We start from the raw sequence: 18,304 nt of genomic DNA, 5'->3' as shown, positions 1-18,304 counted from the left end.
AGACCCTAGCCCATTCACCTAACCTATCCAAATCCTTCTGCAGACTTCCGGTATCCTCTGCACTTTTTGTTCTTGGGGAAATGCACAACAGTAATGTGGGGGTTGTTCAACGAGCATTTGCTGCGAGTGCTGGATAGTTTTGTCTCACTGAGACGTGGAAGGGATGGTAAGGTAAAGGAGCCTTGGATGACAAGAGAAGTGGAGCTTCTCATCAAGAGGAAGAAGGAAGCTTACGCAAGGTTGAGGAAGCAAGGATCTGGCACGGCTCTAGAAGGTTACAAGGTCACCAGGAAGGAACTCAAAAATGGACTTAGGAGAGGTAGAAGGGGACACAAAAAAGCATTGGCGGGAAGGATAAGGGAAAATCCCCAAGGCATTCTCCACCTATGTGAGAAATAAGAGGATGATCAGAGTGAGAGTAGGGCTGATCAGGGATAATGGAGGGAACTTGTGCCTCGTGTCTGAGGAGGTAGGGGAGGCCCTAAATGAATATTTTGCTTCAGTATTCACTAGAGAGAGGGACCTTGTTGCTCATGAGAACAGCGTGAACTAGGTTAATAGACTCAAACAGGTTGATATTAAGAAGGAGGATGTGCTGGAAATTCTGAAAAACATCAGGATAGACAAGTCCCCTGGACCTGACGGGATATACCCAAGGTTACTATGGGAAGCGAGGGAGGAGATTGCTGCGCCGTTGGCGATGATCTTTGTGTCTTCACTCTCCATTGGAGTATACCGGATGATTGGAGGGAGGCGAATGTTGTTCCCCTGTTCAAGAAGGGGAATAGGGAAATCCCTGGGAATTACAGACCAGTCAGTCTTACGTCTGTGGTGAGCAAAATATTGGAAAGGATTCTGAGTGATAGGATTTATGATTATTTAGAAAAACATAGTTTGATTAAAGATAGTCAACATGGCTTTGTGAGGGGCAGGTCATGCCTCACAAGCCTCATTGAATTCTTTGAGGGTGTGACGAGACACACTGATGAAGGTCGGGCAGTGGATGTGGTGGAGATGGATTTCAGTAAGGCATTTGATAAGGTTCCCCATGGTAGGCACATTCATAAAGTTAGGGGCCATGGGATACAGGGAAATTTTGCTGTCTGGATACAGAATTGGCTGGCCGAAAGAAGACAGCAAGTGGTAGTGGATGGAAAGTATTCCGCATGGAGGTCGGTGACCAGTGGTGTCCCGCAGGGATCTGTTCTGGGACCTCTGCTCTTTGTGGTTTTTATAAATGACTTTGATGAGGAAGTGGGAGGGTGGGCTAGTAGGTTTGCCGATAACACGAAGGTTTGAGGCGTTGTAGCTAATGTCGAGTGCTGTTGCAAGTTACAACAGGACATTAACCAGATTTCTTTGCGCTTTAATTTTACATGCTAATCCCTTATGTGGGACTTGGTCAAAAGCCTTCTGAAAATCCAAATAAGCCACATCCACTGCCCCCCCCCCCCCCCCCCCCCCCCCGTCAACTTTACTAGTTACATCCTTGAAGAATTCCAGTAGATTTTTCCCCTTTGTAAATCCTTGCTGACTTTTCTGATACTGCCCCTATTTTCCAAGTGCTCTGATATTAAAATTGGTTACAGTGGACTTGAGCATTTTCCCCACTACCAACACCAGGCTTACTGGTCTGTGATTCCTTTTTACCTCCCTTTTTAAATAGTGGAGTTGCATTATCTGCCCTCCAATCTGCAAGAACTGTTCCAGAGTCTATAGAATCTTGGAAGATGACCACCAACGCACCCATTATTTCTTGGGCTACTTCCTTCAGTGCACTAGGATGTAGATTATCAGGCCCTAGAGATTTATCAGCATTCAATCTCACCAATTTCCCCAACGCTATTTCTCTACTAATACTGATCTCCTTCAGTTCCTCCCTCTCACTAAACCCTGCTGTGTTCCCCAACATTCTGGTGTGAAGCCAGAACAAAAAGTATGTATTTAGTTGGCCAATTATTTCTTTGTTCCCCATTATAAATACTCCTGTTTCTAATGATCTTCACCAATCTTTTTTTCTTCACATACCTATAGACGTTTTTACAGTCAGGTTTTTAGGTTCCCCTCAAGCTTACTCACGTAGTCTATTTTCCCCTTCTTAATCAATCCCTTTGTCCTGCTTTGCTGAATTCTAAACTGTTCCCAAACCTCAGGTCTGCTGTTTTCCCTAGCCAATTTGTAGATCTCTTCTTTGGATCTAATACGATCTCTAATTTCCCTTGTAAGCCATGGTTTGGCCATCTTTCCAGTTTTATATTTGCATCAGACAGGAATGAACATTTGTTACAGTTCACCCATGCACTCTAAATGGTTGCCATTGCCCATCTATGATCATCCCTTTAAGTAACATTCCCCACTCCATCATAGCCAACCCGTGCCTCATATCATCAGCCAACTTGGCACTCCTACCATCATTCAGTTTACATGCAGGCATTTATCCTCGTCCCCCTCTAGTTAATGTGCCAATTGTGTTAAATCTGTGACTTCTGGTGACTGACCCACTTGCCACTGGAAACAGTTCCTCCTTACGTGCTCCATCAAAACCCTTCAATTTTGAATACCTCTGTTCGGTCTTCCCTTAACATTCTCTATTCTTGAGGAGAACAATCACAAATCTCTCCACGTAATGAAGTCCCTTGTCCTTGGAATCATTCCAGTAAATCTCTCTACCCTCTCCAAGATCTTTACATTGTTGCTAAAACGTGATGCCCAACTCCAGTTGGGGCCTAACCAGAAATTTAAAAAGGTTTAGCGTGACCTCATTGTTTTTGAATTCAATGCCGATGTTTAACAAGCCAAGAATCCCATATTCTTTCTTAACTGCCTTATCGACTTGCCCTGCCACATTGACTCTGCCAAATCATATTATGATTTAAATGCCCTTTAACCACTTCCTCAATAAGGTTTCCTGCATTTTCTCAACAACTAATGTCAGGTTAACTGGCCTGTAGTTTCCTGTTTTCTCTCTCCCTCCTTTCTTGGAGGGTGTAATATTTGCTCCATTCCAATCCACTGGGATTTGGATCTTCTCAAAAAACATTTCATAAGATGTAATCAAATATTCACTCTTTCAGCAAAAAATGTTTTGCAGAGGGTTCATGAAATGAAATGAAAATCGCTTATTGTCACAAGTAGGCTTCAAATGAAGTTACTGTGAAAAGCCCCTAGTCGCCACATTCCGGTGCCTGTTCGAGGAGGCTGGTACGGGAACATTGTGTTGAAGAACAGGGGGCGAAATTCTCCTACCCGCCCCGCCACATTTCTGCCCCGACCCGCCGGCGGGAGTCTCCGTAACACCGGCCGGTCAATGGGGTTTCCCATTGTGGGGCAGCCCCATGCCGTCGGGAAACCCCCGGGCGCCGGCAAAACGGAGACTCCCGCCGGCGGAGAATGACGCCCCGGATGTTTTATTAAATTGTCTAAACTATTCTGTCAATGAGATTTTAAAAGAATAGGGTGTTTTGAAGCACATGATCAAGTGAACAGACAACTGTAACAATCTCAAATTTAAGTTTGATTGCTAAACAAAGGACAGATCCTTTCAAACAGACCTTCACCCAGCTTCAGTTTCCATAGAATTATTCAATCCTCACATTAAATAAATAATAAATAAAATAAATACCCTTTATTGTCACAAGCAGACTGACATTAACACTGCAATGAAGTTACTGTGAAAAGCCCCTCGTCGCCACATTCTGGCGCCTGTTCGGGTACACTGAGGGAGAATTCAGAATTCTCAGCTGGCACGGGAATTGAACCCGCGCTGCGAGCCTTGGTCTTCATCACAAGCTAGCTGCCTAGCCCACTGAGCTAAACCAGTCCTTTTGTGAACTTTTGTGAAAAGAATCAATAAATTATTTGATTCAAACAGTTAACACAAACATTGGGCAGGATTCTCCGTCCCGCTGCCTCTGTTTTCTGGTGCGGCGCACCACTGCCAGCAGCAGGATCCTCCGTCCCGGCAGCCGGTCAGTGGGGTTTCCCGTTGTGGGCACCTCCATGCCTTCGGGAAACGTGAGTACGTTGCCGCCAAAACGGAGGATCCCGCCAATGGAGAATCCAGAGAACTTAGAGATTTAGGACCAATTCAGTGTGTTTAATGGACCAAGGTTAAGAATATTATTGATTCAGTAACTGTGAGCGAAGTTCTCCCATCTGGGATGGAGTATCGTGAGGGTGCAAGTACGGGAGGCCGGGGGTGTTTTGTGTTGCAGAGGCCAATGGGAAACCATGTCTTATCTTCCAGCCCTGACCACATTGTTTATGCACTCGGGGTTTTTGCATAGTATCCCGTGACAGTGCGGCCATAATAGCACCCGTCTCTCCATCATATCTGGTGGTATATTGAACAGGTGGCCAACATCACTGACCCACTGTTGAAGAAAGGAGGTGGATCTACTGAAAATTAAGCTGCATCACCAGTGATGGAAAATGACCTGCTCTGGAAGATCCACCTGTCGATGCTCCCTCACCCACCGTTGTGGTGTTCTGTGGTCCACTGTTGCTAGCGACCTCCATTCCAAACTTTGGAATGGAGCCGATCACGGACTCAGGTCACTTTCCGTGCAGAGTTTGCACATTCTCCCCGTGTCTGCTTGGGCCTCTCCTCAACAACCCCAAAGATGTGCAGGGTAGGTGGATTGGCTATGCTAAATTGCCCCTTAATTGGGAAAAAAAAAGAATTGGATACTCAAAATAAAAAAACACTCTTTCTTTATCCTGGAAGCTGTGGAAGTGCACAATGATTGCATGTGGTGGTTCACCTGCTTTGGACTTCAACCTGTGGACATGATTCACCTGGGGAAGGGTCGCCATTTCCCCCTCCCCCACCATTTTCCAATACAACTGTGACATGAACTGGCTCAGGTTCGCCAGACCCTTCAGTGCCCAACCACCATCAAGTTCTGTCTAGGATACCAATTTTCCAAGTCGCCCACCTTGGTTCAGATTTTGTTATCAGCTGCCACCCGTGCCAGCTCCCCTTCCAGGGAAGTGATCTCACTCTGCCTAGACAGAGCTTTCCCCGCCTCCTTCAGCTCCACACCCTGCATCTTCACCACCCCGTCCACCTTAGCCATGGCCGCTCAAATCGATGATATCGCCAGCTCAATCGCCTTCTCATGGTCCCTGAAACCCTCCACCCCGTAATTTCTGTCGCTCCACCACTAAACTTTCAACAATTAATGGAGTGGACCCTGGTACCGCAACAGCCTCTGCCATTTTTATTCCAGTACGAAGTCTTACAACACCAGGTTAAAGTCCAACAGGTTTGTTTCGATGTCACTAGCTTTCGGAGCTCTGCTCCTTCCTCAGGTGAATGAAGAGGTATGTTCCAGAAACATATATATAGACAGATTCAAAGATGCCAGACAATGCTTGGAATGCGAGCATTAGCAGGTGATTAAATCTTTACAGATCCAGTGATGGGGTAACCCCAGGTTAAAGAGGTGTGAATTGTGTCAAGCCAGGACAGTTGGTAGGATTTCGCAGGCCAGATGGTGGGGGATGAATGTAATGCGACATGAATCCCAGGTCCTGGTTGAGGCCGCACTCATGTGTGCGGAACTTGGCTATAAGCTTCTGCTCGGCGATTCTGCGTTGTCGCGGGTCCTGAAGGCCGCCTTGGAGAACGCTTACCCGGAGATCAGAGGCTGAATGCCCTTGACTGCTGAAGTGTTCCCCGACTGGAAGGGAACATTCCTGCCTGGTGATTGTCGCGCGATGTCCGTTCATTCGTTGTCGCAGCGTCTGCATTGTCTCGCCAATGTACCACGCTTCGGGACATCAAACTACCCAGCAAACTACCCAGCCTTCAGAACAGTGACCACGACACCACACAACCCTGCCACGGCAATCTCTGCAAGACGTGCCATATCATCGACATGGATACCACCATTACACGTGAGAACACCACCAACCAGGTACGCGGTACATACTCGTGCGACTCGGCCAACGTTGTCTACCTCATACGCTGCAGGAAAGGATGTCCCGAAGCATGGTACATTGGCGAGACCATGCAGACGCTGCGACAACGAATGAACGGACATCGCGCGACAATCACCAGGCAGGAATGTTCCCTTCCAGTCGGGGAACACTTCAGCAGTCAAGGGCATTCAGCCTCTGATCTCCGGGTAAGCGTTCTCCAAGGCGGCCTTCAGGACCCGCGACAACGCAGAATCACCGAGCAGAAGCTTATAGCCAAGTTCCACACACATGAGTGCGGCCTCAACCGGGGCCTGGGATTCATGTCGCATTACATTCATCCCCCACCATCTGGCCTGCAAAATCCTACCAACTGTCCTGGCTTGACACAATTCACACCTCTTTAACCTGGGGTTACCCCATCTCTGGATCTGTAAAGATTTAATCACCTGCTAATGCTCGCATTCCAAGCATTGTCTGGTATCTTTGAATCTGTCTATATATATGTTTCTGGAACATATTGTGGTGTTGGGTGCTCTGGTGCACAGATGAGCCAACACAGTTGTATGTGGTACAACTCTATTTTATTTTAACTCTTGTATACAGTTCGTTCTGGATACTCTGCACGTGCTGTCTCCCTGAGTGTGTCGTGTAGCAGGTCTGTCCTTGTCCGTGTCTCCAGCTAATACTGACCACCAGGCGTCGTGTTTGTGCTTTTATATCTTTCTGTGATTGGTTGTGGTGTTGTGTGTTCTGATTTGTCTGTTGGTGTGTCTATCATGATGTGTGTGTTTGAATATCATGACATCCCCCCTTTTTACAAAGATATGTGCCTACGTGGTTATAAATATGATCGTGTCGTGAGTGCATCTAAGAGTGTGTGTGTGTGTTGTGTACAGCGTGTGTATATGACGTAACTATTTACATGGGGCGATGTCGGGTGCGTCACAATAACAAGGTTGTACCATAACAAAACATGAATGCGAGAAAAAAAAAACTTGAACAGTGGTCCTGTTCCAGACGATATCTGGAACGATAAACAACAACAGGTTATAATACAGAAGTGTTTGACTTTTTTTGAACGTATGAACAGCGTTATAAGTCCAGTCTAATGGGTGACCGCCTCAAGAATAGGCTGGTCCTCAAGCCGGTTCAGCTGTGGAGATTTGGGTTCACACTGATTCACCTTGGACTGTTGGAGGTGATGCTGCTGCCGAAGTCTCTACTTTTCCATTTGTTGTACTTCGTGCAGTGCTTAGTTTTTCATTCGTGCAAATATAACATTCAACATCTTTGTTAGTGTTGCCTTGGCTGTGGTTTGGTTTACTAAGTTTTTTTGCTGGCCAGGTGTATATTGTAGCGCGTTCTAACAGCCTGTAACACAGTTCCTTCGTGTATTTCTATGTGCTGAGATGTTACTGTAGTTAGTAAGGCCTTAATTATCTGCAACTGAACACCTTCGTCGGTTTGTGGTCCTTGAGAACAACCACATATTGTCTCTATAATTCTATCAATTAATTTCTGTAAACAGTCAGATGATGTGCTGACTATGCGAGGACATTTCGACTGGCATGCCAACTCAAAAGGGAGAAAATACTTGTCTGCTTCAATAAAGTTTGCCCTGGATTTGACAAGTGGCAAGGTCCCAGAAACAGCCTTAGCTTCTGCATGGGGAGGATTTTAGCTGCTGTGGCCTGGTCACGGGTGGCGATGGAAGGGGCATGATCCGTGGCATCTCCACGAAGTCATCCTTGGGAACCAGTGGAGGATCCGGCGTGTGCGTACGGTTCAGTTGCGAGCGTGGAAGGCGGCGCAAAGCTCGCTGATTGCGCCGACGCCCCAATCCATCCGCCCTGCATGCCAGGAACAAGGTGGAGTCTTTTTTCTTTTATGTTTGTGGCGGACAGCATCTTGTAGCCGATGGGTCGTTGCCATCGAAGAAGCACCATCACTAATATCATGCAAGGCGATGACTGTGCCAGATGTGGAAGTTGGCCGAGACCGTGCACGCTGGTTCCGGCCACCTGCTGTGCCGGAAGGGCGACTCCGCAGAGAAACGTCGAAGCATGTCGCCTTGGAGAGAGAATTGTTGCTCGCATCAACGTCTCACGATGGCGCAAATTGGTGTGTCCATCTTGGACCGCCGGTGCTGGTCGCCACTGCCGACCCAGTGGGACTGCCACGCGATCCATTCCCTGTCGCCGTGGCATCTGCTGTCACCCTGAGCATGCCATCACCGAGGCCGCGACACCGCCCGTCCGGAGCAAGGTCTGGCGTGCGCGAATCAGAGTCGGCGCTTGGCTGCTCCCCATCTGGAGTCCAAAAGGTTCACTGGAGGCAGCCGAGATTCCCTGAAGCTGCACTTCTGGAGTCGGAACATGCAGGAATGCACCGACCAGTGGAGAGGCTCGAGCCATCGAGGGTGGAAGCGGTGCACCGCCACCGCAGTCGTCAGTGGTCCCACCGTGATCGTCGAGTGCCTCGGTACGCACTAGGCGAGGTCTGTCACCTTGCACCTTTTGCATGGGAAGTGGAATGCTGTCGTCACTCGTCTCATTAGCAGCTTGCTGTTCACTAGGGTTGGGTAAATTGTCAGAGTTTTCATCTGGTGGTGCACACCATGTCGGTGGGCTGTCATTGTCTTGCCATTGTCCTTCATTTGGGCTTTTCTTCTTTGGAATTTTAAATCTTCCCCCAGACACTGCAGAACCTTGTTTATTACCCCCAAATTCTCCCATATGTATGGTCTCGAATATAGGATCCAATGTTTCTATCGACATTGTACTATTTTCCAAAGAACATTCCGTTTCACTTTTCTTCTCAGGTACCTCATATGTATCTTTGTCTAATGTACATGCCTTCATGGTCTCTGGGTCTGATTTTGCTGGGACTGGCATGGTCACAGTCTGTCTTTTACTGTTCTCAATTGCCCACATTATACTCCCCATACATAACTGCTTAATCACTGGGGTTAGTGTGGTTAAACATATAGGTAATTTCTTTAGCAAATCCTCAGTACCCTTCTGTGACCGTGCAGCATTATTAATCTCTGTTCGGTTACAATGATTCTGAAGGTCAGCGCATGAACCTTTTTCCTTCGGGCTTGGAAGAGGAGATTCCTTTGGCTTGTCTTCAGTTGGGCTTGAACAGTCATCAGCGCTGTGCCCTTCATTGTAGCATGAGAGACCGTCATGGTCATGCTGCTGTGCAGTGGAGCATGGTAGGCTGTCATAGCCTTTGCGCTGTTCACGTGAGCATGGCAGACTTGCATCGTCTGCCGCTGGTTGGTCAGGAGAGGTTGCTAGACCCTCATGGTCTTGTTCCTGCAAGGACTACGCATCGGAGTCAAGCGTTTCTTCTATCGTGCAGGCTGTCCATGAGCTCTCTGTGGAGGCTTGTGACACTGGAGTCACTTCTTGTTCGTGCAAGGACTGCGCTCTGGAGTCTTGCGTTTCTGCAATTGTGGAGTCTGTCCACGAGCTTGCTGTGGAGGCTTGTGACACTGGAGTCACTTCTTGTTCGTGCAAGGACTGCGCTCTGGAGTCTTGCGTTTCTGCAATTGTGGATTCTGTCCACGAGCTTGCTGTGGAGGCTTGTGACTGTGGAGTCACTTTTTGTTCATGCAAGGACTGCGCGCTGGAGTCTTGCGTTTCTGCAATTGTGGAGTCTTTCCACGAGCTTGCTGTGGAGGCTTGTGACTCTGGAGTCACTTCTTGTTCGCGCAAGGACTGCGCTCTGGAGTCTTGCGTTCCTTCTATCGTGGAGTCTGTCCACAAGCTCGCTGTGGAGGCTTGTGACTCTGGAGTCACTTCTTGTTCATGCAAGGACTGCGCTCTGGAGTCTTGCATGTCTTCTTTCATAGAGTCGGGAACGTTGAGCGGGACGTGGACCATGCTCTGTGTGGCAGCAGGCCGCTCTCTGTGGGCTTGCACCGCTCCCTGTCTGTTAATGTCAGGCTGCAGCATCATCCGGTACTGATAAGTTGGAACGTCATATCTGCTGGGTTGAAGATCCTCAAATCCGAAAAATGAATCCGCATCTACGTCGGATTCAATGTGGGGGCCGCCAATGTGCAACACGAAAGGTTCGTCCGAGTCATAGTCGTATAGGACCACGGAGCTATCATTGGGCTCGCGAGGTCCGGAAACACTGTAAAGATCGTCATCGAAGTATTCGAGGTCGGAATCATCGGCTTGTGCGTAGGTAACTGCTTGTCGGAGGGTTCTTCGGAGGTCAAATTCATCTCCTGGGTCAATTTGCGGCAATGTGCTGTCATTCCAGGTGAGGGAAGGTTGTTTTACAGCTTTAACAGATTTTTGTTTTTTTGATTTGGGACGTTTCCCTTTTAAATTGGATTTGGGACGTTTCCCCTTTAAATTGGTGCGGTCTGGGGCCTCTGACATCCTGACTCTCGGTATGTAGCACGTAGGAAGCGACTGCGCATGCTCAGATCGCTGTTCCTTTACCGATGGCCGTTTTCTTGACTGCGCATGCGCAACATCTCGCGCATGCGCAAACGAAACTTCCGGTTCTGCGCACTGCTCGCGCAACTGTGCTAGCGTGATACCTTTAGCAAGATGGCCGCCGACCTCGACCCAGCTCTCTCTCAAGCCCGGGATTTCGGCCTCTGGGAATTCGGGCTCCGGGATCCCGGCCACGAGGTGAGTACTGCCGCTTTTCTTACCTTTACTTGCCGATTGGATTGCGTTTTCTTCACAGTACTTGGAGAATTTGTCCAGGACTGCCTGGTAAACGTACCTTTGCTGCCTCCTGAAGAACCTGAACCTTGTGAATATTTCTCTTGCCCTTGCACCGGCGATGGTGAGGAGAAATTCAATTTTTTCGCTATCATCCAGGTCTTGGAGTTCAGCTGCCACCAGGAACACTTGCTGGAATCGCCGCCAGTTTTCGCGGAGATCGCCGTGGCACTGGAGCGGCTGCGGAACCGGGAGCTCTATCATTTTGCCTGGGCACTGCTGGTTGTCTGTGGACACTGAGGTATGCCGGCAGGTATCGATCCACTCCTGTACCATGTGGTGTTGGGTGCTCTGGTGCACAGATGAGCCAACACAGTTGTATGTGGTACAACTCTATTTTATTTTAACTCTTGTATACAGTTCGTTCTGGATACTCTGCACGTGCTGTCTCCCTGAGTGTGTCGTGTAGCAGGTCTGTCCTTGTCCGTGTCTCTAGCTAATACTGACCACCAGGTGTCATGTTTGTGCTTTTATATCTTTCTGTGATTGGTAGTGGTGTTGTGTGTTCTGATTTGTCTGTTGGTGTGTCTATCATGATGTGTGTGTTTGAATATCATGACACATATCTCTTCATTCACCTGAGGAAGGAGCAGCACTCCGAAAGCTAGTGACATCGAAACACACCTGTTGGACTTCTTACTGTAATATACAAAATAATAATGCCTGGTGTCCTGACTGATGAAATGCTTCTTCCCTTGTATTGTAATAACCTAATTGAGTGTACTGCCAAACAAACCATGAATTATAAAGCTAATTAGAGCAATCATTTGAATTAGGCTCTTACAGGGAGAAAAGGCAAGCTGGCAATAACAATTCCACATCTGAATATTCCAGTCACTGCCTGGCTTCATGCCTTCATTCAGTAACCTTTCATAGACTGTGCTATTTTTACATAATAGATCACAGGATCATTAAAAATCTTACACATTAACATGCGTAAAAAGTGCTGGGTTATGACAATAAACTAGATGCAGCGAATAACCTAGTTTAAAAGTTGTGTTACCCAATCTTCAGAATTTAAATTTCAGATTTTAAATGTAGAGATTGTCAGTAAAACATGTCATGAAATGTTACCGTGTAGAATCTCATTCAAAATTATTTTCTCCAGACTTAAGCCCAAAATCTCGAGAACAACATTTAAAATATTTGCCTTTTGGTGCACAGAAATTTAAACACTGTTCTAAATGACGCATGTAGGTTTCACAGCAATCAGATACAAAATAACCTTTGCACAAATTTAAATAAGGAAACTGAAACAAATACCAAATTATTTATTGTGTGTCTTCACAGAAGAGCAAAGTTTAAAGTGTTAATGCACACAACTGCAATTCTTTAGGGAAATGCAAATTTGGTCCAATTTATTCAGAATATGTTCCTATCATTATGGATTAGATATTTATTTTCCGACCCTCAAAGGAAGAGGGTTTCGGCATGTCATTAGGCAAACTGGGGTTGAGAGAGAGACATAAATAACAAGACCAGGTTCGAGTCGCATTCAAGAGTGATGAGCTAAAGAGAGCTTCCCTGCCAGATACTATTCATACATTGGACTATAAAAAAAAGTGTTCGCCAACACAATAATTTTCTGTAATTGGGAACAGGGTTGAGACTTCTCATGGATGTTTTTCTGAATGCATTGAGATGGTCACAGTGGACAATGTCCTCCCACTTTACCCTATACAGTAGGCTAATTTTGTTCACCATTTATTTATCGATGCAAATATTGCATCAATCTTATTGTTCAGATCAGCATACAGATTCTACACATTTGTCCTATTCAGTCAGTGAAGCATGACTAGAAGTCACAGCTTTTGTACTGGCTTTTGTTATCTGATACCTAGGGATGTGTGCTCTTCCAAGACAGGTCAACAGTTCAAGCCCCGCTCCAGAAGCCTGAGCACATAAGCAAAGCTAGCACTTCAATACTGAGGGCGTGTTGCGCTGTTGGAGGTGCTATCTTTCTGTTGAGGTGTTAAACTGAGGTTCCATCTGCCCTTGCAGGTGGATGTAGAAGATTCCATGGCATCAAAGAAGAGCTGATAAGTTCTCCTATGTTCTGACCAACGTTTATCCCACAAGCAACATCTAAAAACAAATAATGTGGCTATTTCTTTCATTACTATTTGTCAGAACCTGATGTGTGTCAATTAGCTGCTGTATTTCCGACCTTACAAAGTGATAACACTTCAAATGTACTTCTTCAGCTATAAAGTTATTTGGGGATGTTGTGAAAGATGATAATTAAATGCAAGTTCTTCCTTCTTTACGTTTAATATTATTACCCTGTTCTTCCACCACTGGAAGTCCTCAGCAGACTATCCATCATGATAGGCGATTTCTTGTGGTTACTTGTTCAAATTAGTTCCACCAGAAGAACCTCATGAAGCGATGGACATAGGGAACAACAAAGGTGACCAAAGCCATTGGTCCCTTGGATGCAATCTGACCAGAAGCCTCTAAGTATTGTTTAGGAGTCTTTATTAATAACAAGTGAAGATACAGTATGTAAAATTCTTGATGATATTAATAAGCTGCTAATACTGATGAACGCTTAATGAAACATACTGGGGAATTCTATATTGGTAATAATGTGAAAATAATGACGTAATGGATTATAGGCCCATGACTACTTTATATAATATTCATACAAATGCTTTCAAGTCTATTATCGATTATATTCACCTAACGGTTGAACACAAAATGTGCTTAGTAATCCTCAAAATATAACAATGCCTTGATGCCATTAAAGTTACATGAAGAAAATCATTTCTCCTGCAGGAAAGGAGGGGTAACTTTTCTAAATTAGTGCAATAGAGAAGATGTGCAAATGAGGACCAAGATTCCTACAGTAACAAAGCAGGAAAAAAAGAAAAAATTAACTCATAGATAATTTGAAAGCCAGCAGGTCACTTCAGTGCTGAAATCAAAGATGCCAGACTCATCCAACTTGATAAGTTACAGTATTTTTAACTGGTCCTTTCCCACCCAAAGCCAATGAACTTTTGGGCCCCTCTGAAGCCCCCTGCTCATGAAGGGGTCAGAAAATCCTGGCCACTGTCTCTGATTTAATGGTTTAAGATAAAACCTGTTGATTTGGGGTGAAATCCATGCTTGCAGAAATGGCTATGAAAATTGAATTCCAGCCAGGTCTTAACGTTGTGGATCTAAGAGAGCTGGTTTCCCTTGAATATTGTTTGGAAGGTTTGTTGGATACAACCTACTAATTTGTGATCACGAGTCCGCAAACCAAAATTCCTTCCTGCAGTTTTGTGAAAACTTGTGCTCACCAAGTAAAGCTGAACTAGTTAAACAAGGAACTGATACACGTTGAAAGAAAAACTCATTACTCAAGCCAGCAGACTGTATTTAGATGTGGTACTCAGGAAATAATTGATTGTTGTTGGGACAATGAAAGAAGCAGCACAAACTTTGTGACAACAGTAGATGTGCATACAGAGAACTACATTCAAGGTATGGAATAGGGAAAGCTCATGTTAAAGGTTAGCAGAATAAAATGTTAGGAAATTAAATCGAGAGAAAAGAAAACCTACAGCATTCTTCTCCCCCTCCCAAAGGCGACCAGACAAATTCTAGGAGAACATGATGACTGGGGGACACATCTCAATACTCTGATGAAATCTGCAGATTGTGAGTTGTTGTCTGACCTAACGTTTGGTTTAAAAGCCTGAATGTTTTTAGATAGACCTGAATTGAAAAATAAACCAAAATAATTCAGGTTTCTGGGAAGGCTGTGACCTCAGACTTCCGAGAAATCAGCTTGTGACCTTAGGTTGCCAGGGAAATGGAAACTGATTGGAAAGACAGGATGCAGCAGAGGTAAGTACAGACAGACTGAGAATCTGGGTGTGTGAGACAAATAAGAAAGAAATGAAGACTGAATTTAGTGGCAGGGATAGTGAAAAAACATTTACTGTCCCTGCTTACCAGAGCCAGCCATGCCAGGCATTAGGATGTTACTGAGTGGTTGAATGAAGATTAATCGGTGGATTCTATGCAATCAGGACTGTCATGAGCTAAGCCAAGAAGATTCCGTAGAAGCGCACCTTTTGGTGATAATGTATCCATGGAACATAATTCAAGTAAAACTCTTGTCGTAAACAACTTGAGGAGTTAAACTTTAACGGTGGAAGATATAGTGAATGGCTTTGGGACTGCTAGTGGTACACAGGTACACGAAGGAGTGCCAATAACTTTGTGAGATCTGTCTTTGTTGTATCAGCTATTTAAAATGTAACTTATTGTTTCTATCGAATATAATTTGCCGGTTAATGTTTAAAGTTAAAAAAGTGAAGTCTTGTCCATTGGTATCTTCCTCGAGGTCGCTTGCTAAGTTGTTCTTTAAGGTTATTGGTCTCTACAGGGATCATAACAATACCCAACAACCACACGTGTCAACCACACTCAATCATCTAGCTCCTTTTTGAATGTTTGCAGTAAATCCAGACACTGTACGTCAGCAAGCCTTCCACTACAAAACTTGTATAAAAAATTCCGACATGGTTTATGTCCTGACAAGAAAACCTAAAAGTATTTGGATTTGTAATAGCCCCTCAGTTCTGATTGTGAATCTCAAAGACTCTCTTTAAAAATCCTGTTCCTTGGTATGAAAATGGTAACAAATAACAAATTTAATCTGGTTTTCAAAAAGGTTACAAATTAGAAATGGTCATGGCACAAAAACTTTGTTTCACTGATTTCTGTCAAAAATATTTTGATGTTAAAGCACATTGAAGCTTACAAGGTATATTTATTCTGCAAGATAATGAGATTGAATGAAAGCATTTGCTGCAAGCTGGAAAATATGCTTCAGCATTAAGGAGTTAATCAATCTCCTGCTGCAAAAATGCAAGAGAAATAGAATGTTGAGTGGACTTCCAATATTAAGTATTGAGGCCGGGCAACATTTTTCACACCGTTGTTCTGACCTTCAATAGCTGGTCGTATCAGACCTGAATAACCCCCTGTACTTTCAGTATAATCATGGTCACAAGACCTTCCTGGCATTGAGAGAGATCCTATCGTCTCAGACTCAATTTAACCCATGAATTCACATAACAAAAATCATAATTGGGATAGTTTTTCCAAGTGATGCAAATTGTGTAGCAACACTGTTTTGAGTGAGTAACAGCTCAGGCAAACAGGTTGAAATCCGTTTTGGTGGGCCTTTCTGTACAATTTATGGCCACCATTAATTAAGAGAGTATTGTTTCAAATTAGCGATCTCCCTGGAAATAAGGGCAGAAACAAAACCATGATTTTTGTAACTAGACCTTAAAGGTGTGCAAGTGGTCCATTCATAAACAGTGGTCACAAAATGCTCACAAAAGGCCTGGTCCAGGAGTTTGGGAACGATGTTTTTTACAACCAAAAATAAAGTGCTAAAATGGATACTGGATTGCCTGCACTGACATATCCCACAAGTCATAATAATAATCTTTGTTAGTGTCACAAGGAGGCTTAAATTAACACTGCAATAAAGTTACTGGGGAAAACCCCGAGTGACCACACTTTGGCACCTGTTCGGGTACACTGAGGGAGCTTGTGGGAGGAAACCGGAGCACCCCGAGGAAACCCACGCAGACACGGGGAGAACGTGCAGACTCCACAGAGACAGCGACCCAAGCCGGGAATCGAACCCAGGTCAACAGTGCTGTGAAGCGACCGTGCTAACCACTGTGCCGCCCTTAGGACCATACACAACAAACTGGGAATTTTTGAAACATTAGGGCCGGGATTCTCCCCTACCCAGCGGGGTGGGGGGTCCCGGCGGGAAGGAGCGGCGTGAACCACTCCGGCGTCGGGCCACCCCAAAGGTGCTGATTTCTCTGCGCCTTTAGGGGCCAAGCCCTCACCCTGAGGGGCTAGGCCCGCGCCGGAGTGGTTGGCACGCCGCCTTTGGCGCCACGCCAGCCGGGGCCGAAGGGTCTTCGCTGGCTGGCGGAAGTCCGCGCATGCGCGGGAGAGTCAGCGGCTGCTGATGTCATCCCCGCGCATGCGCAAGGGGGGGGTCACTTCCGCATCGACCATCGCCTCGGAAGGAAATGAGTGCCCCCACGGTGGGCCCCGATCGTGGGCCAGGCCACCGTGTGGGCACCCCCTGGGGCCAGATCGCCCCGCGCCCCCCCGCCAGGACCCCGGAGCCCGCCCGCGCCGCCAGTCCCGCCGGTAAGATAGGTGGTTTGATTCACGCTGGGGGACCGGCATTACAGCAGCGGGACTTTGGCCCATTGCGGGCCGGAGAATGGCCAGGGGGGGGGGGGGGGGGAGCCCACCGACCGGTGCGGCGCAATTCCCGCCCCCGCCGAATTTTCGCTGCCGGAAAATTCGGCGGCCGGCGGGGGCAGGATTCACACCGCCGCCCGGCGATTCTCTGACCCGGCAGGGGGGGGTCGGAGAATCCCGCCCTAGGTGTTCACCAAGGAAGGTCAAAGAAGTCCTCCACTCCAATCAGCAGGTTCCTGCACAGTAACACCAATATGTTTCCTTGAGTAGAGAAACTGGACTCCTTTCGGAGCTGACAAGCACATTCATTTTTTAAAATGTTTTGATTGAGAGTTTCATTTATCACAAGCAGAATATATCAGGGCGGCAAGGTGGTTCAGTGGTTTGCACGGCTGCCTCATGGCGCCAAGGACCCGGGTTCAATCCCGGCCCCGGGTCACAGTCCGTGTGCACATTCTCCCCATGTCTGCGTGTGTGTCACCCCCACAACCCAAACATGTGCAGGTTAGATGGATTGGCCATGCTAAATTGCTCCTTAATTGGAAAAAAATTAATTGGGTACTCTGAATTAAAAAGAACAGAATATACACTTACGACAAGGAAGACTTATGCTAGAGAGTCCGCCTATGTACAAAAAATGCCCAAAAAAGGGGAAAAAAGACAGCTGCGAGTCAGATCGCTTATGCTTATGCCCTCGTCCCGTCTCTTTCGGTTCTATATCTCTGCTTGCTCTGTGCTTCCCTAGGCGTCACTCTCTCTCTCTCCAGCACCCCACTCCTCCGCCCCCCCCCCCTTCCTACACCCCAACACCACCTTACTGTGCCCCCCCACTCCTCCTCCCCCCTCACTAGTTGCTGGTTACAAACAGGTATTGGAACAAGCTGGTGATTAGCCTCCATTGTTGTGGAAGCCTTCCTCGGTACCCCGGATGCTGTTTTTCATTTTCTCCAGTTTGAGGAATTCTGCCGGGTTGGACAGCCTGTCCTCAGCTTTGGGTGGCACTGCCGATCGCCAGACTAGCAGGAGTCTCCGACGGATGATCAGGAAGGCAAAGGCTAGGGCATCTATCCCTCTCCCCATAAAGACTTCAGGCTGATCGAACACCCTGAAGACTGCCACTAGCGGACAAGGCTCCACCTCACCCTCACAACACTGAACATGGCCTCAAAGGAGGTGATCCAGAACTTGGCAAGCCTGGGGGAAGACCAGAACATGTAAGTGTGGTTGGCCAGGTCTCCCTGGCACCATTTGCACTGGTCCTCCACCTCCGGGAAGATCCTGCTCATTCTCGTACTACTTAGGTACGACCTGCGCATCACCTTTAGTTGAGATAGGCTCACCCCTGAGCACATGGAGGTGAAGTTTGACCTGTGCAATGCTTC

At 46.5% G+C, this 18,304-nt stretch overlaps 1 protein-coding gene across 7 annotated transcripts in view; it reads right to left on the bottom strand.

Moving 5' to 3' along the window:
* greb1 (growth regulating estrogen receptor binding 1) overlaps positions 1-18,304 on the bottom strand; it is a 563,483-nt gene that overhangs the window by 432,961 nt on the left and 112,218 nt on the right. The gene's annotated exons all lie outside the window — the stretch shown is intronic.

Source organism: Scyliorhinus torazame, chromosome 4, assembly GCF_047496885.1.
Source record: "Scyliorhinus torazame isolate Kashiwa2021f chromosome 4, sScyTor2.1, whole genome shotgun sequence".
In the NCBI taxonomy this organism is placed as follows: domain Eukaryota; kingdom Metazoa; phylum Chordata; class Chondrichthyes; order Carcharhiniformes; family Scyliorhinidae; genus Scyliorhinus; species Scyliorhinus torazame.
Note: the sequence above shows the minus strand (reverse complement) of the source record. Positions and strands in the feature narration are given on the sequence as shown.